The 23,483-nt window shown below is 48.6% G+C and overlaps 1 protein-coding gene across 2 annotated transcripts in view; it reads left to right on the top strand.

The window, feature by feature from the left end:
- Positions 1-23,483, top strand: part of USP16 (ubiquitin specific peptidase 16) — a 1,134,075-nt gene that overhangs the window by 80,781 nt on the left and 1,029,811 nt on the right. The window lies entirely within an intron of this gene.

The raw sequence follows: 23,483 nt of genomic DNA, 5'->3' as shown, positions 1-23,483 counted from the left end.
CATACTGAAGCAACAAGGTGTCCAAAAAGTTACACCAAAGTCTTTCATTTGGGAATGTTAGGCAAAGTATGTATGCAGTACCCTCTGAGAACACTACAAACAACGCTGACTACAGGTATAGGAAACCCAACCTTTGGTATAAGCTTGTACTAAATAGTTTTGGTAGCGTTTTGAGCAGCCAGGCTCATCTCAAGAGGGGTCAATCTGAGCTGTAGTGGAGTTACACAGAGATTTACAGTTACAAGTATTCAAATAAACTCTTACACTCAAGGTTTCTTGAATAAACTATTAATTTATTTATCAGTCAGTTAGAATAAGCCTTTTTCAGAAGGGAGCAATATAATAGTAACACTCAAATACACTTCATGAAATATACACTCTTAATATCTCTAAATCAGTAAGTTACCCTTTTGGGATGGCCCACAGCCACTACCTACACCCTCAGGTGACCAATTGCTAGGGTGCTGGGGACATTAATATATCACTGCATCTAGGATCATATAATAATAAGTAAAAAGAAAAGATTATTTAGAATATACAAGAGACCACAAATATTCTTAAGTGGGCTAATACTTTTGGATTCCCCCAAGAAGAGTTGTTAAGTACAATAAGCTAGGCCAAAGTCAATGGGCAGAAGTCTTATATAGAATGAAGCACTTCTGGTAGGTAAATGGAAAAAGTATTTGCACAATGTTTTAGAAGTCTTTGAAGAACAGAAGAATCGAATGTAGGGCCACAAGCTGATTAGACTAGTGAGTATTAGAAGATGCAAGCAACTCTACAGCAAGAGGTAAGTTCTCTTAGACTTTGTACAGTACCTTGAAAAATGAAGAAAAGATGCAGAAGATGACTCCTGTTCCTGTGCAGCTCTGCAGATCTCACTGTTCCTGGGCCTCAGTCGTGGGGACAAGAGGGAGGATATCTGGGGACTCCTGCACTGGGACGGTCAACCGGCAAACTTTACTTTCAGTGGCTGTTCAGTGTTTCAGCTCCTCGCATCTACCGCAAATAGCAACACTGCGGTTCCTGGCTCTCGAGATGTACATTCCTTGCTTCTGGGGTCAGCACTCTGAGTTGAGGGGGCTCGGTCAGTCCTGCTTCCTGGGAGTCCGGGGGTTCTTTCTGGAGCTCTAGGCCAGCTTAAAACCAACGCACACAATCTGGTGTTCCTCTCACTGCAACTCTGTGGAAATTCAACCAGCTCCGAGATGGATGTCCAGGTGGCTTACTTTGGAGTTTATTGGTCCCACCAACTCAAAGGGAGAAGTCATCCTTGCAGGGGCTTCTCTGTCGATACGAATTTGGAGTTTCAGCACAGCAGCAGGGCTTCACTGGGCAAACCAACGGTCCAGGAGTTGCAGCAGGCATCCTCTTAAAGTTCTTCTTTGGATTCCTTCGTCCAGTGGTCGACTCTGCCTTCCAAGCCAAGACTCTCCTTTTATTCAGTTCTCTCACATTCATTCCAGCCTAGCTGTCAAGTCACCCAGCAGGGTGGCTGTCCTTGCCGACAGTCAGCCGACCAATCACCACAGAGTGCATTTGGGTCTCCTAGGAGTTTCAGCACAGAGTTTCAACACCTCCCTCACTTCCTGCCTACCCCAGACACCCTTGAGCCAGAGGCAGGCTTCACTCGTGAATCCTGCCAAAGACAAAGCGAACAATGGGATCAAACCTGGTTTGGCCCGCAGAGTAAATCTGAAAGAATGACCTCTCCACAAAGAAATGGTGAAAAAAAGACGACCGGGGCCATTTTGAAAAAAATGGCACCATTGGCTGCTTTACTGCAGCTGCGAACGCAGCCCGCGGTAAATGCACACCACAGTAGTTAAAATGAAACCACTGCCACCAGCCATTCAGCGAGGAAAAGGTAACAAAATATGTTGCATGAGAAGCTACACAAAGGGGATACTAGGTAAACCCCTCCAGCACCCCATTGTAAGATAGTGTGTGCTGGGTCTAGAAAGTTACAAATGTAAGTAAAGTCCATTTCACTTTACTGCTCTGGGAAACAATAGTTTATCCCAGAGAAGGTATTCAAACCTTTGGGAAATCTGAAAAACTTACCTGTGTCACTGCACTGAAGGTGTTGTGTGACACAATGTAAAAGATGATGCCTATGGAGTTTGTCAGACTCCATAACCAAAAGAAACCGTGTTCAAATCACATTAAAATACATGAGAGTGGGGAAAATAGGGTCTCGCTCTCTCCAGGTTAAAAGTCCTCAAAATCTAGCACAGTTGGGGGTCGCTAAGGTGGAGGGAATTGGCACATTTCTGAGAATTCTCCCTAACAGGGAACATAGCAGAACAGCCAGACCTTGCTCTTGGAGAATAGGCTGGTACTGTTAGGCAGAAACCTGTGCAGTTCCCTTAGGGACCACTGCGAAAGATTTAAGACTATAGGTATTAGCAGTAAACCCACTTGGTAGCAGTCTGTACCACCCAGATTTACCTGGTAGCTGTGGCTGAGCAGTCAGACTTCTCTCAAGAAGAGTTAGGCAGTATGCAAAGTATACTCAATAGGCACTCGGATACAATAATACAAGTAAACACTGACCAGAGCTTTGGTATCAAAAAATATAATTATTTATTTATAAACACACAGTTGAAACACTCCAGCACTCTTATTGTAAAATATTCTAAACAGTTTACTATTGTAATATATACACCCCTTTTTTCCTTATTAGAAAATCACAGTAAGACACCACTTTTCATACAGAGGTGAGCGCTTAACTAGATTACACTCTACTAAGGTTGTGAAAAAGGGAGGGAAAAAGACCGAATATGCAGGATTACACCACTCTACGATTCAGGAACACTATCAGCAAGGCAGAGAGCAAAAAGTCACTGGTGAGCCAAAGTCCAGAGGCTGGGCCCACTCTTAGAGAGAGCAGAGCACAAATGCGCCCAAGATCACACAGTTACACTAGGCTTAAAGTCTTGCAGAGGGTTCAGTGAAGAGTTTAGAGAGGATTAGAAAAGTTTAGCCAAGGTGTCCCAGGCTAACCCAGGTTCGAAAGCCGGGGGCTAAATCTACCCCGTACAGTCGGTTGCAAGGCAAGCCAGGTGGGACACGGTACCTTAAGTGGGAAGGATCCTCCAGCGGTGGCAGTTGTTCCTGGTAGTGGTTGCAAGTTGCCTCGTCGTCCAGGGGAAGGGAAGATCTCGACGTGGAGGAAAGATGCAGGTCGTTACACTACCAGGGCAGAAACCAGCCGCAGAGTTTTCCGGTAAAAGGTGGTACCTTTATCTCGCGGTCGTGGTAAAACATGGTATCCCGGTTGCCGGGGTGCTTAGCACGGGCAAGGCGGCCACGAGATACGTCGGGAAAGCGAAAAGACAGTGAAACTGGTTATCCCCACCAGTTAAAGGAAGAAGACTCTCCGGCGGGAGATCTCCTCTGTCGTTGGGAAAAGTGGTGAGACGGTCCAGCAGGGCTCCACCAGTCGTGGTGTCGTGGCAGGTCGGCTCAGCTTCTCCCTCGTCGGATTCTTAGGTCCTGTGGCGACTTCTAAAGTTCCAGTCCCCAAAGCCCTGCTTTTATGCAACAAACCCCCATTCACTCAGCCTAGCTGTCACTCAAACATGCTAAGTGGTGAGCCGGTCGGCTCACCACTTGGGCCAATCAGGACGGAGTGCGACTTGAGTTGCCTAGGCAACTCAGTCCAGGGTGCCTAAATCCCCCTCCACCCCTCCCAAGTACCCCAGACAGAGTGGCACCACTTTGGAGGGCTTCTGTGGAGAAGCCCGCCAAAAAGTGGAACAAAGGGCTCGACTTGGGTTGGAGTCACAGAAGGGAACACAAACGCCATTTTAGAATCAAGTTTTGGCAAAAATTACCAACCAGAGAATTAATATTAATTAAATAAATCGGCGGTATGTTCGAGGCTACCTTAAATAATTAAATAAAGATAGTAGCCTAAAACAATGGGAAATCCCATAGGAAAATATTTGCGGTTGAATATAAAAAGTAGTATCCACTGCCACCAGCCAAAACTCGATCAGGGGGGACGGAGACGTGCCCCCTCGACTAACAAACCCTGGGGCAATCGAATTGCCCCAGCCAGTAGGTCCACAATATGATGGTTTGTACTGGTTCTGTTCAGAATTTAAGACTAGTAAAGTCAATGGTGACTTTACATGCCCTGGGAGACAGTAGTCAGTCCCAGGGTATGGAGTCTATACTGTGGGGTCACTGACACCCCTGTGTTACTGCACGGAGGGTGCTGTGTAACACACATCACAAAAACACATGAAACCCTATGGAGTAAAAAGACCCCATAGCCCATTAAACACATCTAGATTCAAAGAACACACTCAAATCATGTCCAAGAGTGAGGGTAAAAGAGTCTCGCTCTTGGCAGGAGAAAAAAATAAACCCCAGAAATCCAGCAAAGCTGCTGGGGGACTCACTAGGTTAGGAAATTCAGCCTAAACGGAGAATTCTCCCTAACAGGTACCAAAGTGCATTTATTCCTATACACAAAGTCCACTGCACATAGTATATTTCTGTATGTGTGTATATATATATATGTGTATATCATGTATTTGTTATTGCAATCAAATCAAAATAGACTGGTAAATAAGTACTTTACCATAAATATAGGAAAAACGCAGTAATTGATTATACATGGATTATACCTCACTCCAATGTCATCTAACTCTTCAGTTAGCTGCCTTATGCATCCTTTCAAATATGCTAACTCAGGCTGTCTTGTCTCATATTTTTAGTCTCAGTGTCTGTTTGTGCCCCGATGCCTGCAGGCAACTGGCGCTTTGGTTATACATTTTTATTCATGTATTTACAAAGGTGCCTTTGTGAGGGCAGGGTGGGCCTATATCGTTGGCCATTTTAACCATGACTTGTGGTCCAAACAGACCAAGAAAGACCACAAAATGGCCGGTAGTTGGTCCACATTAGTACCCTTAAGAATACCAAATAGGTGCATTGGGCTATGTGAGGAGCCAGGAATATGAGCAGGACACAAGGGATTCATGGTTTTGGTCTTAGACTTTTATTAAAATAAAAAGGGGGTGTGAAATGCCTCTGTTTCCCTGAGGGGCGCTGGTGAGCAGTGAAGTAAACATGGCTGTTTATGCTTGGGCTCTGCACATGGTGGGTGCTTCCCGTCGCATTTCTGGACCTGTGGCTCGGTTTGTGCTTTGCGGTCTCCCACGGCATTGTTGATCATGTCAGAAGTGCAGAGACCCTTTACTCCTACGTCCCGTCCCCTTTCCTCCATACTTATGGGACGTCTCTCCGTCCTGTGGGAAGGGACCGGAGCACTTTGTAAAAAGCATCAAAAAAAGTTTTTTTCTAAAATTTGTCCTTCCTCTCTTTCTGCGCGGGGCTAGGCATGCTGCTGTAACTCCGCCCACCTTGGCTCCGCCCCGCGCATTGCCCATCAGTCCTTTTCGCCACTCGTTCGGGACTGGACGCACTTGCATCCTCAGAAGATTTTCTTCCCTTTTTCCTCTCTGGCTCTCGCTAGCGATCGTGTACTAGTCTGTCTGTCGTTCAAACTAGACTTTCCAGATTGTTCACCGTGTCACTGTCATTTGGCGAGGGCGGATCCCTATCCTCTTTGTTTAGAGTGCTTGTGTCCGGATCACCGTTGGGGCTACTGTTTTTTACTGTGACTCCCTTTCAGTCCGGGCACTTCATCGTCGGTTGGAGCGGTGGGAGGAGGTGTTCCGACGAACAACTCCTTCACATTTTCAGGCGTTCATCAACGAGAAGAAAAAACGCCCAGTAAGTTCTTTACTTTTCAGAGCACCCCGGCCGGGGGATACCTTTCCAGGTTCCTCTCGGGCCGGGAGGAGTGTTGATCGCTCTGTCACCGGGGTTCGCCCTGAGGTGCCCGTTGGGCCTAATAATTGTACCAGAGTTTTCTCCAAGGGTCTCCTTAAGGGGCCTGTGGATACCAGAGCACGCTCCGAGGCTCCTCCTGTGGGGGCTGTTTGTAGACCCAGTTCTACTGAATCGTGGGATACCGGAGCTCGCTCTCAGGCCTCTCTGTCCGCTTCCCTCAAAAATAAGACTGGGGTGCGCCCCGAGGCTTTGGTGGGGCTTGCTGTTACCGAACGGATGTTTGAGGCCCGCGCGGATAAGGCTGTCACCGGACGTGGGTCCGAGGTCCCTCTTTTAGAGGTTAAAGTTACCAACATTTCTGAGAGGCCTGACAAGGCCTTACCGGTGAAGGCTGTTTCTCACCGTTCCCGCTCTTGCAGTGACACCAGATCTGTTGAGGGGGCAAAGAAGGAAAGTTCTCCTTTTACCGGCAGTGCTGAGGTCCTTCCTGGGAAGGCTGATTTGGCGGTTGGTATGTCGCAGAAACATTCCAGGCCTCATAGTACCAGCTCTGCCGAGGTTCTTTATGTTAAGGCTAAAGTTAAGACCCCTGATCCATCGACGGGGACCCCTGCCTCACTAAATCACGTGCCGCAGTTCCCCTCAGGCGATGACAAAATGGCACCCGTTCCCGCCACGACCGCAGTGGCCATTTTGGGTGCTACCCCTACAACTACGTCATCGGCCTCGAGTGTAGGGCTTGGTTCCTTGGGTGAACATAGAGTTCCTTGTGCACATCCTTATCGCCCAGTTTACGATTGGCATGCCTCTTCCGCACAATGTTTCGTAGCCTGCGGGGTCAACACCTTTGATTTATGTGGATACGTCGGGGGAGGGGCCTGTGCGGCACCCTTCCCTGTTACGTCCCTGGATTTGTCCACCTCGTGAGAGGACTTCTCGGGTTCCGAAGCAGTCCCTGGAAGAGGCCTTTTTCGGTACATTTCAAAGGTTAATGCGTACCGACCCCATGAGGGAATATTTCAAAGGGCTTTTTAGGGAGATATGTCCACCCGCGCCTCCGGCTCCACCCGTTCCTCCGGTGGTTCCGACGGCGCCTCCCTTGCCTGCAGTGCCTCCCCTGACTCTTCAGCCTTTGCCCCCATTGTCCCCTGTGGACAATGCAGCGCCCGACACGGTTCAGCAGGATCCTGACCTGTCGGATGACACGCAGGTCGATCAAGACAACGAGCACCTGCCCCGCTCTATTAGAGCTTTTCATGACCGGGTACTGGACATGTGCTTCTTAGATGTTCTGGTGCCCGAGGCACCCGCTCCGCAGGAGGGTGTGCTTTCTGGGGCATTCATCCTGTCTCCTTCGGAGCGTACCGGCCTGTTCTTGCAGAAGGACGTTCTGGCCGAGGTCCGCAGGGTCTGGGAAAAGCCACACTCTGGACTTTTTGTCAATAAGAAAATTGACACGCGATACAAGCTGCATTCTTCGGAAGAGGTGGCCCTGTCGTCTTGTCCGCCCCCCTCCTCCACAGTGGTGGCCGCGGCCACTGTGCAATCCATGCCTGCAGCATCTTCTTCCACGACGGCTACTCAGGTTCTGGGAAAGGCGGACAAGCTCCTTGACTCCCTTGGGAGGAACATCTTTGCCAACTCGGCCTTGCAGCACAGACAGGCCAACGCCGAATTGGTGTTAGCGGGAGCTAATATGCGGATGTGGAAAGGTCTGTCTGAGTTTGAGGAGTTTATCCTGGTCTAGTAGATGGGAGACTTTAAAAGGGGTTTATCCGACGCCAGGGTCTTGGCCCAGGATCTCCTGGAGGCTGCGGCTCATCACGTAGACACCTCGGCTCGGGGCCTTATGCTGGGGGTTGATACCTCATGGCAGGCGTGGTTGCATGCAACTAAATTCTCAAAAGAAGTGCAGGACAAGGTGTTGGACCTTCCGTTCGATGGGAAGGAGCTCTTTCATTCTACAACAGATGTAGAGCTCACCAAGACGAAGGATAGCACTCAGACAGCTAAGTCCTTGTAGGTCCTTGTTAAGACTCCTTTCAAAACCCAGAGACCGTTGTCGCAAAGTCGACCTTCCTCTGGCTTTAGGGGCTTCCTCCATTGAGAATTTTGTGGAGTGGATACCCCTGCGGAGAACAACCGCCGTAGGCAACAATGGATGCGGTTTTTCTCCCGCTCCTCGTCCTCCTCCTTTGGTTCAGGTGGCAACGCCACCGATAAACCTACTAAATGAAGGTTTTCCACGCTCGCACGAGACCCTGGTGGGAGGACGCATTGCGTCTCATTGGGAGGCGTGGCAGACCATCACAGAAGACAGATGGGTCTCGTCAGTCGCTCAGGTGGGCTTCCGCTTACCGCTACCCCCTTCCCCACCCGTCAACCCTCCTTTTCAGCTATCAGGGTCGCCCTCCCTCAAAGCCGAAGTTCAGAAACTTCTGGATCTCAGAGCTGTGGAAGCTGTTCCTCTCGGGAACGAGGGGAGGGCTTCTACTCCCGGCTGTTTACGGTGCCCAAACCCAACCAGGCTGGCCTGCGCACCATTCTAGACCTTTCCCAGTTCAATCTTTTCCTACCCCAAGAGAAATTCAAGAGGATCATGCCCAGCCAGATTCGGTCCTCCTTGCAGATGGGTGATTGGCTCAGTGTGGTGGATCTTCAGGATGTGTACATGCATATTCTGATTTGGAACCCACACAGGAGATATCTCAGTTTCTCTCTGGGAGAGGAACACTTCCAGTTTCGAGTGCTTCCTTTTGGCCTCAGCTCGGCGCCGCGTGTCTTCACGAAGCTGTCGGTGATTGCGGCCTATCTTCGTCTCCAGGGTATCCATGTGTATCAGTATTTGGACGACTGGCTCTTACGCAGCCCTTGCCTGCTGGCAGCATCGGGCAATCTCCAGTCTCTCCTTCAGCTCCTGTTCCATCTTGGGCTGTCGGTGAACTGGTGGAAATCTTCCATGACGGTCTCGCATGACCTGATTTTCCTGGGTTTTCGCTGGAACACAATCGACTGCAGAGTGTACCTGATGGGGGACAGAATGGCGGATCTGTTAGCCGCGTGTCAGATGTTTGCGCAGTCGGAGAGTATGTCGGCCTGGTGGTTCCCGAGGCTTCTGGGCTTCATGGCCTTTTGTGTGCTGGCTCTTCCTCTTGCTCGTCGGGCTGTGGACCCAGATGCCAAGCTGATGATGATTCCGGCTTCCATGAGAGTGGACCTGGAATGGTGGTCATCTCTCAGCAACCTGTTGGTGGGTGCAGGGTTTCAGGATCCAACTCCTATGGTGATGATCACAAGGGACTCCTCCCTCCTGGGGTGGGGTGCGGCGTGGCGTTAGATCTTCTATAGGTCTCGGACCTCTGGTCGCCTCAGGACAAGCTCCTTCACATAAATCATCTGGAGCTTCTGGCGATCTTCCTAGCGCTCAGACCGATCATTGCCAACAAGGTGGTCCGCATATGCACGGACAATGTGGTGTTGATGTATTACATCAACAAGCAAGGGGGAACGAAGTCTCACCCCCTCGTGGACCTGTCCATCCACATTTGGGAGTGGGCCGTGCTTCATGGTGTCTGGCTGCTTGCAGTGCACATCCCGGGCCAGCTGAATGTTACAGCGGATGCCCTCAGCCAGCGGACAGTGGTCGGCTACGAGTGGGAGTTGAAGGTGGAGGTCCTCTCATGGATCTTCTTGCGTTGGGGCACACCGTAGGTGGATCTCTTCGCTACGGCGCTGAACAAGAAGCTTCCTCGGTATGCCTCCAGAGGGGGGCTGGGAGCCTCCTCTCTGGGGGATGCTCTTGAGATTCCATGGCACAACATGAGAGCTTATGCCTTCCCGCCTTTCCCTCTAGTTCATCAAGCAATTTGGAAGCTGAATAACTGTGATCTGTTCCCTTCTGCTCATAGTCCCCTGGTGGCCGGCCAGGTTTTGTTTCTCAGAACTTCAACACCTGTCGGTGTATCCGCCGATCAGGTTATCGGTGACCCCCGATCTTCTTCATCAAGTGGAACAGCAGATGTGGCACCCCTCCCCACAATCTCTCAGCTTGGCGGCATTGTGCCTTAGTTCAGGTCTTTAGAGCATCTTAACTTGTCTATGGATAACATGCGTATTATCCAGGCAGCCAGGAAACCCTCGACCAGATCCCAATACAGGAGTAAATGGCTCGGGTTCTGCATTGGTGTTTGGGAAAAAGTTGGACCCAAGGGTCGCTACGATTGACACTGTGCTGTCCTTCGGTCCTCCCTAGCGGAGTCGGGTGTTCACGTTCTGCCATGCAGAACTTACCTTTCAGCTGTCCCTGCTTATCTTTCTACCGACCAATGTTCCTACTCTCTGAGTAACCCAGTGGTTAAGAGGCATTTTGCAGGCTTGACACGCCTCTACCCTCCAGTTCGTAGTCGTACCCACCGTGGGACCTAAATGTAGTCCTGACGGCGCTGTGCCATAAGCCTTTTGAACCCATGGCCACGGTGGACCTGAAGTACCTGTTCTGGAAAGTGTCCTTTCTGGTTGCCGTTACCTCAGCAAGGCGGGTGAGTGTGCCTCGTCAGTGGAGCATCCCTTTTGGTCTTTCAAAAGGACAAGGTAGTCCTACGGACAAACCCTGCCTTTCTACCGAAGGTGCTAACTGAATGCCATCTGAATCAGTCGATCTCCCTGCCGGTCTTTTTTCCAAACCCTACCTCAGAGGCAGAAAGGGTTCTGCACTGTCTCGATGTCAGAAGGGCTCATAAATTCTACCTTGACAGGTCTTCCGAGCTTAGGAGTTCTCAACTTTTTGTGACTTTCGGTAACCCTCAGGGTAAGCAGGCGTCTAAGGTGACTATTTCCCGGTGGATCGCCGCCCGCATTACGGAGTCTTTCACCGTCCAAGGGTTGAAACCTCCTAAGGGTATTCATGCACACCTGGTGTGGGGCAAGGCAGCTGCGGTTGCTTTTCAGGAATATGTCCCCTGGCAGTCCATCACTAGGGCAGCTACTTGGGCCTCTCCATCCGCTTTTTGTAAGCATTATTGTCTTTACATGAGTTTGAGAGCTGATGCTCAGTTTGGTCAGGCTGTGCTGACGAACCTTTTTCAATAAGGGGTATTTCCATCCACCCGTAGTTCCTGTAAGGAATGCTTGGGAATCTCCCATAAGTATGGAGGAAAGGGGACGGGATGTATAACCAGGTTACTCACCGTAGTGACCACCTTACTCCTAGTCCATAGTCCTCTTTCCTCCATACGCCCGCCCGCCGTCCCCTCTAATAAGGTTCCTCTGTTATTACTAATAGATCTCTGACCTGGCGATAGAAAAGGACTGATGGGCGATGCGTGGGGCGGAGCCGAGGTGGGCGGGGTTATGGCCGCATGCCGGGCCCCGTGCAGAAAGAGAGGAAGGACACATTTTTGAAAACCTTTTCTGGGATGCTTTTTACAATGTGCTCCGGTCCCGTCCCACAGGACGGAGAGATGTCCCATAAGTATGGAGAAAAGGGGACTATGGACTAGGAGTAAGGTGGTCACTACGGTGAGTAACCTGGTTAATCCGTGGAGGTGCCTGAAATTCCCTGTGCTTAGTCTCCTAGGAGACCCAAATGCACTCTGTGGTGATTCGCTGACTGACTGTCCGGCAAGGACAGCCACCCTGCTGGGTGACTGACAGCTAGGCTGGAATGAATGGGAGAGAACTGAATAAAAGGTTAGTCTCTTGGCTTGGAAGGTAGTAGACCACTGGAACGAAAGAACCGAAGACGAGCTTGAAGAGGACGGCTGCTGCAACTCCTGGACTGTTGGTTTCCCCGGTGAAGCCCTGCTGCAGGTCCGAATTGCCAAGTTCACCTAGACGGAGATGCCCTGCAAGGACGACTTCTCCCTTTGAGTTGGTGGGATCAATCGACTCAACAGTAAGCCACCTGGATACCTATCTCGGAGCTGGTTGCATCTTCCTCAGAGTGCTGCAGGAAACCATATGACCAGGGAGACGGACTCCAGTTTGTGTGCTTTACTCACAGCCACCGGAATTGAAGATTTGCCATTGGCAGCTTTTTTTTTTAAAGAATTTTATTTATTTTAATCAAACAAAACCAAAATACAACCAAACACACAGTGCATGTTACAAAAAAATAATCATCGTATTAATGCTTAATCTTGGCCACTGCTTCCCCCCCCTCCCGCCCCTCATCATGAGCCTGTCTGTTTATCGTTCTCTGTGTCCGCCGCATGCAGCGGGGTCTCGCTTCCTGTAGATTCAGTCCGATCTTGTATTACTCCAAACAATTCAGCTATGAGTGATTTCCATGCCATCAGGGTCCCCATCTCTTCTTCCCCCCCCCCTACAGTGTTCGACTCTTGCCATACTATCGTTTCTGCTTCTGCCCATTTCTGTAACTCCTTCCACCCGTGGCCTGTGACAAGTCTTCCAACCCATGGCGATCCTCCGTTTAGCAAGCACATATGCTAGGTCTTTCAATTTATTAACATGCTTAAGTTTTGATGATCTGGGGTACCCTCCCAACAAACAAGCCCAAGATGTGTCTATAATCAGCGTGACCCCTTTCTCAGCTAACTTTTGGGCCACTTCCCTCCAGAAACGCTCAATCACTGGGCATGACCAAAACATATGTGTCATATCCGCGTTCTCCTCGTCACATTTGGGACATGCTTGTCGTCCAGCGTTTTCAAACCTGGATATCCTCAAGGGCGTCATATATGCTCTATGCGTTATATATAGTTGTATTTGTTTAAGTCTAGCATTTCTTGACACCTTCTTATGGTGTCCGAATGCCCTTTCCCACATTCCATCCTCTATCGGGGTTCCCACCTCTGCCCCCCAGTCTAGCCTCAGTTGCGTCAGATCCTTCCCAACTTTAGACATCATCTCATATAGCCTAGAAATCTCATGCCCCCTATCTGATATATCATATATTATTTCTATGATGGCATCGGGTTCTTCTAACAGTTTCAGGCCACGTTCCCCGGATTCTCTGAACAATTCTGTGGTATGTAATATATTGGCCCGCATGCAATCCTGTTCCTCCCCAAGGACCTCAAAATCCAAAATGGCCTCCATCTACCAGACATCTCCCAGCGTCACCAGCCCCACAGATTCCCAATGGGTCCTGAGTATAGCTCTCAATTGCCTATCTTCCCCTGCCAACGCCACCAGCGGCAGCTGCGGGGAGCAAGGAAATGGGTTCTCCATCATCCGGCACACCCTACGCCACATCTGCCACCCAAGGATCATCATCATCCTGGGGCGCTCTCCCATTTCGGCCTTGGTCAACCAGGTCATTTCCTTTAAGTAAAATGGGGTACAGTCATGTCCAAATAACCTAGATTCACGGGTCGCCTCGTCCGAAAGCCACTGAGCCACATACTGCAGCTGACTTGCTACATAATACACCTCAAAATTGGGCAGTCTTATCCCCCCTTTATCTTAAAAGTTCTGCAGCATCCACAGCGCCACTCTGTTCCGGGTACCATGCCACAAGAAATCCCTGCACACACTGTTAAGCTTAGCAAAGAACCCCCTGGGTATCATGTATGGGACATTGCTAAAGTAATGCAAAAGCCTCGGCAGGACCACCATTTTCAGCATTGCACCCCGTCCCAGCATAGCTAAGGGCAACTTAGCCCAAAACTACATACACTTCTCAATTTTCCTGAGTGCCACCTCGGTATTATGCTTGTGCTCCTCTTCCACTGTATGGTACACATCTATCCCTAGATACCGGAAAGAGCTAACCTCCCACGGTATTTGTAACAGCGGTAACCTCGTCTCAGGAGTTCCCTTATAGTCGCCTGGATTTTTGGGGGTTTACCGCTATGCCGGACAGTTCTGTATGCCTCGCCATCACCTCCAGTATGTATTGAAGATTTTCTTATGGGTATCGCAGCAAGTCATCTGCATATAAGGTGATCAGATGTCGTTCTCCTCCCACTTCAATACCTATTGTGTCATATTGTTGTCTGAGGTATATCGCTAGGGGCTCCAGGGCTAATATGTAGAGCATTGGGGACCAGGTTCACCCCTGCCTAGTGCCTCTACTCAATTGCCACCTCTCAGATCTTACTGCACCCGTTCTAACTCTGGCCAGTGGCTCACTATATAGCATCGTCACCCACCTCGTATAACCGGGCCCCATGCCATACTTCTCCAAGGCCGCAAACAACCAGGCCATTTGACCGAGTCAAAAGCTTTGTCCGCGTCCAAAGACACGATCGCCATTTCATCCTCAGCCGTACTGCCCCATTCAATCACCCGTCGGAGCCCCATTCAATCACCCCTCGGAGTCGCCTGTGGTTATGGGTTATATTCCTATTCGGGACATAGCCCGTCTGGTCTGAGTGTATCAGTTTGCTGATCACTCTCTGTAATCTGTTTGCCAGGACCGCCGTCAATATCTTGCTGTCCTGGTTTAACATTGAGAGAGGTCTGTAGGAGCCACAGATGTGTGCAGGTTTGTTAGGCTTAGGGAGCGGTATTATGACCGCCTCTGAGTGTTTCCGGCAACCGTCCCACCTCAAACGCTTCGTTGAGCATGTCCAACATTGGGGGTAGCACCTCTGCCTTGTATGTCTTATAGAATTCACTCGGAAACCCATCCGCCCCAGGGGTCTTGCAGGTAGGTAATTGCCTCACCACTTCATCTAGCTCCTCCCTTTCCTCCTCGCTTATCATGGGTAGTCCTATATCTCCTAATGTTTCCAATATTTCCTCTCGGCTACTCCCCACCTCATCCGCATACAACACTTTATAATAGTCTGCAAACTCTTCGTTGACACCCTCTTGGGTGTCCACCATGCTACCATCTTCCCTCATTATTGATCTAATTGGGGGCCTGGGCGCCTCGCTCTTAAATAGCCACGCTAACAACCGTCCTGTCTTATCCCCACCCGCGTGCTGTCTCTCAACGTACTTCTTATAATTAAGGTTGCTGAGCCTTTCCCAGTGTTCCACACAATTCTGTTGCAGCCTCAGCACGGAGGCGCCACGTCGGGATCCTTGCCCTCGGGGGCGGTACTGCCACCCCAGAACCAATGGCGAGTAATCAGAGAGGACCCTCGCCTTATATTCTACACGGGCAACCTCCACCATCACATCCAACGTGGCAAAAATATAATCCAGCCTCGTCTGTAGCTGATGAGGTGCGGAATAATGAGTACTGCCTGTCTTGGGGGTATCTGGTCCTCCACACGTCCACCAGGTGAAAATCGTCTAGCAGTGTCTGCAATGCCCTCGCCCCTGGGGAGGGCCTATCAACCCCGCCTTCCGATCTGTCTACGTTGGGATTAAGTACACAGTTAAAATCACCACCCCAGATCTCTGCGCTACCCATACATGTGCCGATGTTGGCGCTCAGGGTCCTGAAATAGGCCGCTGTGTCCCGATTGGGGGCATGTGTATATAATGGTGATCTCCTTATTCTCCAACAATCCTATCAACATGACCATCCTCCCATCCGTCTCCGCCCACTCCTGCAATGGTTGGAACGGAACATGCGGCGCCACCCATATTAGTACTCCCCTAGCATGCGCAGAGTATGTCGAGCCCACCACCACCCCTTTCCATTTCTTAACAATCAGCTCCATCTTCTCCCGTGTCGGGTGCGTTTCTTGTAGCAGCACGATATCTATCCTCTGCCTCCTCAAATACAACATGACCTTGTTCCTTTTCAGGTAGCTATTAAGTCCCCTGACATTCCACATAATTATTTTGAGGTCCCCATAGCTCCTTCCCGTCCTCCATTTCTACCTCCAGCAAATCCCACCCTCCTGCGCGACACAGATTCAACCATACAATCCTGCTATATGGGCTCATGTTTGAACTAAAACTCAAACTCCCCAAAGCTATATACATATCAAACTCCCCACCACGGAAGTCACCAGCTGCATCTTTTTCGTCATTGTAAGGTACTGTGAAACGAGACTGAGAGTACTTGCCTCTCGCGGTGAGTGCTTGAAACATTTGCAAACTTGCAGGCCTAATCAGCTTGTGACCCAACATATGATTCTTCTTTTTACAAACTACTTCCAAGAACTTGTGCAGAGACTTTACCGTTTACTTACCAGAACCGCTTTAATCTATCTAAGACTTTAGCCCATTGACTTTGGCCTATCCTATTGAATTGACTCTTCTGGTGAACTCAAAGTATTTGCACTGTCTAAGAATAATTGTAACCTTTCATGTTCTAATAATCTTTGCCTTTTTCTCTCTTTGAAAAGTATTCTGAAATAGTATTGAAGTATATTTGTGTGTGATTATATTGCCTCCTTCTAACGAATGTTTTATAACTGACAGATAAATTAATAAGTATTTATCAAAGAAACCTTGAGTGTAAGAGTTTACTTGAACACTTGTGATTGTAGACCTTTGTAACATCATTACTCAGATTCCCCTCTTGAGATAAACCTGGCTGCTCTGCCCCACTACCAAAACTGTGTACTACAGACTTATACCAAAAGTTGGTTTTGCTTACACCTGTAGTCCTAGTTGTGTGTAGTGGTCCCAAAGTGTACTGCATACAAACTTTGCCTAACAGTTGTCAAGATTAGGGCTGTATAGTTTTACCTCGCCCCCCGAGGTCCTGCCCCATGGTATCACATATCGTCCCTGGGGATCTCTGCGCCGGCCAACTTTGAAAGCACTTTGAATGGTGTATTAGGGTCATCACCCCCTCGCTTGTGCTGAATAATCAGTGTAACCACGCTGAGACAGTTATTTGCGAATCACTTAAGGGCCCCTTGGAAATAGCATTACTATTTGGGGGTCATGGCCATTTAAGTATGCAAGAACGTTCCTTGCCTCAATAGGGTTATTTAGCCCACATACATTCTATGTTGGGAAGTAGATTTTAACACCCCTTGCTTCCGGTTAGTTTGACAAAATATACAGGCTTCACGTGTATATGCTGCAAAGGATTCTATTTTCATATCTGTCTGGCAACATGTCGGCACTTTTCCAAGATTACATAGTACATCTACATTTCCATTCAATACCCCAAACATAGACCTCCTGGGGAGCGTTGCGAACAGTCGTTGCAAACGTTCAGCAGATCACTGGGGGAGAGCAACTGGTCTCAAAATATATGTATGTTGCACAGCAATTTAAATTCTTGTGTTGATTAGATTCCGTCCAATGTCAATATGAATCAGTTAACCACTTCGGCATCCATCTCATCATTGTGTGGTGGAGGACTGGGGTTCCGGTCGCGAGGCGGGATAGGGATGGACGTCTCCACATATGCAGCAGCCTTGGATGGGGTTTCAAAGAAATGTGCACAGCCTACATGTTGGATCCTGAGCTTGGCCGAAAACATAAGGGCATACGGAATATGTCTGATCCGGAGCAGTTTCTTAATTGGATCGTATGATTTCAGCAATGCCTGTACATTTATTTTCTGCAAAATATGGATAGATATGAATATCTTGAGCTTCATAGCGAAGGTTGCCTTGCTCTCTAGACATCCGCAATATGCGGTCCCTGTCCTTGTAATTAAGTAGTCTTCCAATAATGGTGCACGGGGGGGACTCCCGATTTAGGGGCAGGTGCCAATGCACAGTGACCTCGCTCCACCAGGAAGTGCGTGAAACATTTTGCAGGGTCAAACGATGTTCTCAGCAGATCTACCAAAAATATTTCCATGCTACCCTTGCATGCTGCCACAGGTATTCAGATTATGCAAATGTTATTTTGCCTTGAGCGCGATTCAAGATCATCGCATTTGTTGCAAACTTTGCTCATTTGTAGGTTTGTTATGTCGCGGTCTTGCCTGTTGACTTTACCCTCTGCCTCCCAGAGTATGGTCTCTACTTCATTGATGCGGCCGCTTTCTTTCTCCAGTTTGGATTTCAATGAGCCCATGGTGGAGACTATCATCCAGTTTCATGTTTACGGCCGTGAAGCCGCTCTGCATCGGTACCAGTAAGTGATCCTCATGGGGATCTACAGAGGTTGAGGCATGTTCTTCGCTGGTCAGTGTTTATAGGGCCTGGGGGCTTAGCTGGAGTGTTGGTATATGTATCCATGGGACCCCCTTCCCCTCCCCCCCACCTGCCCCATGGTCATATTTCCAATCTCGTTGTAGATCCTGGCGGTGTCCTGAAGCCCACAAGATGAGCCGGAAAAGTAAGAGTTCCAGGGACATCCTGTGTAGGTGGATGTTATATTCGGGGGTTTGCGATAGGGGTGGTTGCTAGATCCGTAAATGAAGACTGGGCTAATAGGCCTGGCTGGAGGAAATCTGGTCCGGGGGCCACAACCCTATCCTGGCCTGCAATCAGGAGAAGGTATGCTTGGGATTAACTTTGTACTGGCTGCGTCAATGTGGTCAGACTGCAAGATATTCCTTCAGTTGTTAGGTTTGGCAAGCTGCTGTGGGTAGTGGGGCTATGTGCAGTGTACCAGGCTTCTGGAGAGAGTTTTACTGCTTGTATTTATTTGTCAAGAAGAGGGAGCCTGTAAGATTCATTGCGGACATTAATTGCAGGGCTGGTATCTCATCTGACTACATAATGCATAGTCCAGGCCAAGAGTGTGTTGCATTGGGATGGCTGAGGAGAGTCTGAGGCCTGCGTTATGAAATCACTGGGACACTTTTTGTGAACTCCAAAAACTCGCTGGGTGTCAGGTGGGGCCAAGCGAGTTAGTCCGCTACTCTCACTAGTCCCAGTCCAGTGTCTCATCGGGTGTTATTTCAAGTGTGCCATGGGCTCAGGCTGCGAATCCGCCTGGCTTGGCAGGTTAAAAAAAGAAAAATGCATCCGCGTAGGTAAGGATGTTGTTACAGCACCCGGGAACGTTCCCGGCGCCGGGCGATGTGAAGGGGGGGTTGTACATGTGTCCTGCACTGCACATGGACGGCTTTATGCAGCGGGGCACACCAGGGAGCCGCTCTGATGTTGCCGGTATTTACTTGGGTGGAGGTTCCCACCCTGATCCCTTATCACTGTATGATATTCTGGTGAGGTTTCCTTGTAAGCGGTCCACGCGATCCAGCAGGCCACCACATTCGGAAGTGCGACCCAGCAGGCCACCACATTCGGAAGTGCGACCCACCCTCAGCTTCTCCCTCCCTCACTCCGCTGCGTCTCTCGGCCGGTCCTGGCTGGGCCGCCGCAACACGGAACAGTGCTGAGCAACGTGATCTTGTAAAAGGTGGCATGCAACAGGATTTATTTCAATGCAGGATTTCAATACGACCGGAGCTCAGTCAAGCTGCCATCTTGCTTGCTGCTAAGCAGCGCCCCACCGCCCCTGAGCTAATACACGTCTATTACAGAAATAAGAAAGTGGACCCGACTATGTTACTTTTTTAGAAGAGTGCAATACAATTCACAGACAAGTAAAATAACCTCATACTTTTTAGAATGGCAGAACACATTTACAGGTAAGAACTTTTGTAACTTACCCTATCAGACAGATACAGTTACCAAACCAACTCATTTGCAAGTAAGTACATTGTAACACTTGTTATACGGTTTGGGCCTTTGCCTTGAAATAAGAGTCTTTTCTCATTCTTGGAGAATGAGTGTTCAGTGGAATAGGGGTACACTAGTGGTGTATTGGTCAACTTTAGGCAGGGTCAGGTTATGCACAGATGCAGGAAAGTCAGTGTTCCAAAGGATTTGTCTTCCAACAATTAAGTACAGACTTCAGAGTAAGCAGAAAGGGTCCAGGAAGTTTTCTAGAAGGCTCTCTAGATGTGTTCCAGTGTTGGGCCTGAGCGAACGGTATGGGCCAACTCCCAAACACACAAATCGCCCCCAAAGCTAGACAGGATTCACACAAGACTTTAGGTAAGTATTATCCAAGCTAACCCACTACCTCAGCAGAGAAGAAGAGCTTGGAGTTGGATGCCTTCAGGATGCAGCAGCACAAGACCCGGTTTCTGGATTCTTGGTCGGTGTGACTGAAGAATGCACACTGGAAGGGAATTAGCAGCAGCAGTCGACAGAAGAGGCTTCCAACAAAGGATTATTTAAGGCTTCTAACGGCTCTGTAGTTTTTGCGCCCTTTAACAGGTGTCTGAAGAACGTTCACCACTGATGAGAATCTTCCATCTTATCTGGTCCAGCACTCTTGTGGGGGGACTTTAAGGACTCAAATCATGTTTCTGGAGGACCGCGAGGGGACCAGCAAAGTTTCAGCAAGAATCGGACATCACAAGATGTTATACTGCACACAGGCTCGTGGTCCCCTGGTATTGGCGGTTTGCAGGCTAGCTAAGTCATAATACGTTGAGGGATGGCTTGTTTTGCAGGTCTTCTCAAGACTAGCAAGTCTCGCCAGCTTCTGGGTAGGAGGTGTCTTCGGGATTCCAGGTCGATTGGAAGGAAGGATCACAGCAGGCTCCGGTTACACAGTATTCTTCTGGTAGCTGGAAACAGTTACAGCCAGTGTTTCTCCATCTTCCTCTTCATTCAGCTCCTGTGGTCAACTACCTCTTCAGCTTCCAGATGACATTTATGCAGGAACGCAGTTAATCAACAGGCAAGCAACAGTCAAACCTGGGGGAGGGTTGTCCTTTCCGGATAAGCCACCCTTGGAATTGGTTCCAGGCAGGCTGGCTGTGGAGTTTCAGACTCCTCCCCTATTTCCTGTCTTTACAGACACTCCCTCAGTGGTCTACACAACGGGTTCCAGCTGAAGATGAAAATCAAACCAGGACCTCTGCAGCGGAAAATGAAAGCCACCATTCTGGCAGAAGGGGGACCCTCCTGTGCATTACTACGCGGATTGGACAACCTGCGAGTATACATTACACAAAAGGCATAAATGTATGTCCGCTGCCACCAGCCATAATAGTAAGTTCGTCACTAATAGAAATGTTACAGGAGCAGTGAGAAAGAGGATACCATGTATCTCTTCAGCACTCCACATAAGGCAGGGGGTGCTGGTCTCACAAAATAAAATGTAAAGGGAATGAAAATCCCTCTCTACATTTGGGACATGTAGTTCACACAAGGAAAGCCATGGAAAAGAAAGGGAAGCCCAAAGGGCTACCCAGCAACACTGCACAGAAAGTCGTGTGTACTGCAGCAATAAAATGTAGATGTCCAAAATGTTATCAAAACTGATAGTTTCAACAAATACCCTATGGAGAGTCTAAAAAAAATGACACCCGTAAAAGGAGTAAAAGAAAGAGTGAGTTGGGGGGTAAAAAGGTTCCCACTCAATCGGGAACAATGAAAAATAATCCACGTCCAGCAAAATGTCCTGGGGGTTTCTCAGGTGAGGGAGATTTAGCATAACAATGAAATTCTTAACTAATTGACTCCTTCCTGCCAAATTTTGTGGGTCCAGCATTGGGGTGAACCGAGATAGGTGAAGTCCGACCATGACGAGTGTCCGCCCCCCAACCTCCTGCGTTGCAGTGCATCGTTGGCCGGCGACCAACAGCTTTCCTGCATCCAGTCCTGTGATGAGAGGGGCCCTGCATCGAGTTCTTTTGCATTCTCTATCCTGAAGGGCTTGCGCCAGCATTTGTCGCCAACTCCCTTTTTAAAAGTTTGGAAACTTTTTGAAACTTTTGTAATAATTTGACTTTGCCATTGCTTGCTTGTGCAAGTTTTCAGAAAGTGTGGGACACTTTTATTAGCTAGAATAACCTGTTTTACAGCCCTTGGAACTCTTCATTGGACCCCAGAAGCCCTACACGAATTATTTCCTGTCTCACAAAACTGTGTGGAACTTTGAACTTTTGGGCACAAGGTCCTATACATGTTAGGGGTGGACTTGTAAAGTTAGTGTTGTATCTCTGTGAACATGTAGTGCTGCATGCTAATACTTTCCTTCCTTTGCAGGGGTTTATGTATTTTGGCCTACTCCAGTGATTGTATATTATATAAATGTATCTTTTATTTAGTATTGTGTGATAGTACATGCTAGTAGTCATTTTTCATAGTGTTATATGGCCAAAAATAAATAAGTATTTTTATAATCCATAATCTAAGTGTGTGCCTTGACTTTTCACTGCGTACCGATTGAGGCTTACCAGGCTCACCCCTCATGAGTCTTCGCTTTGATACCTTTAACTGGTTTGGTTACAGCCCCCAGAGTTGTCCCTGTCACTAAACTAGGTTGGCCTTCTATACATCTCTCCACCAGGCCAGATGTGTATTTTTACAATTGCATACCACCTTACAGTGAAGTGCAGTTAGGATACTTTTTATCCTTATGACATTTTACCTCATGGCGTTTTGGTTACTTTGATGATGTGCCTAAGACAAGCTGGTGACAGCTGTGATTGTTAGCATCTTAGTTATATCTTTCTTGTGCATTTACTGCAAATGCATATTAAAGGTGTGGCTAGCACCCTAGAATGGCTGTGTGATGACATTTTCGCTTGTTCTTTGACCATTTTGTCCTTTGGCTTTCTTCCTGCCTTCTCGGGTCAGGAAATGGCATATATGGTAACCCCTTTCCCAGTGAAAGCTACTGCTTTTGCCGGGAAAGTGGGCTTTGTATGTGTGAGCCAGAGGAGGAGGCTGGGACTGTCTGGTACCATTCCACATCCTGTTGTGCCAGAGTGTCAATTGCTGGATGGATGTGATGCCCAGCAGTTGTCCAGGATTGACAACCCTGAGCTGTTTGAATGTTGCATATTCTTACCATTGGTGGACTTGGGCTAGCTCCCAGCCTGAATCCTGGATAAAAAGAGGGCTCCTGCAGCTATTGGACGGATCATCGTTGGAACCAAGACTTCTACAAAGCTGCACTTATAAAAAAAGGTTTTACCGTCAGGAATTATTTCAGGACCTAAACAGCTTTCTTACAGAACCGGGCCGAAGCCTTATCTAACATCGACGCAACCATGCTAGTGGGCCCTTGTTAATAACACTTCATACAAGTGTAGAGTAAGCAACTTAATTTAATGCTTCATTCATCAATTACAAAAATGAAATGTTTGTGATAGTGTTGCTGATTGAAACATAGCCAACAACACATGCAATAAAGTAAAGTAGTAAAGCATTAATTAATAAACATAGATAATACCCAATATTAGACAAATGCAGGTACACATGCGGGAAAGACCTCATTGGCTGTTTTTGTCTTCGGCTGGAATCCTGTAGATTCCCCGCCCAGGCTCCAGAGTGTCTTGAAAGGCAGGAAGCTAGGCAGGAGTCCAAAGCTTTGCAGCCATTTGCCTTTCACCGTCCCTGAAAGGGAACTACTCCCAGTGGGGGTGTCTGGCTGTCCTGATTGGACAGCCAGACTGTCCCTTGTGTAAAATGCGGGGAGATGATGTGGAAGTTGTGCTGCAGTTCCTGATGATAACTCCCTGGAAGCTGCTGACAAGTCGACCACTGGAGCTGAAACCGAAGAGGAATATAAAGAAACGACAGCCGTAGGAATTTCCAGCGACCGGAGTGCCTGCTGCATGACCAGAGCCTGCTGTTACCCTTCCTTCCAACTGACCTGGTGATCCCGAAGCGGACAACCTCTATCCAGAGCCTGGTGAGATCCACTAGACTCAATTTTGAGCCAACCCACGTCCTGCTTCGACCTTGCAGGGCTGAAATTCACAAATACCCTGGGAACTCGAGCCATTGGGCTGTGCACGGTCTCCGAAATGTTGCTGAAACTTTGTCGGCATATTGCTGGACCTCCAGAGGCATGAATGGAGTTTTAAAAGTCCCCTAATCAGAGTGCTGGAACTTGCAAATAACGAGAATCTGACC

This window comes from Ambystoma mexicanum, chromosome 7p, assembly GCF_040938575.1.
Source record: "Ambystoma mexicanum isolate Mex_15411 chromosome 7p, UKY_AmexF1_1, whole genome shotgun sequence".
Lineage (NCBI taxonomy): Eukaryota > Metazoa > Chordata > Amphibia > Caudata > Ambystomatidae > Ambystoma > Ambystoma mexicanum.
The sequence above is the reverse complement of the archived record's forward strand: the minus strand, read 5'-3'. Positions and strand labels throughout refer to the sequence as shown.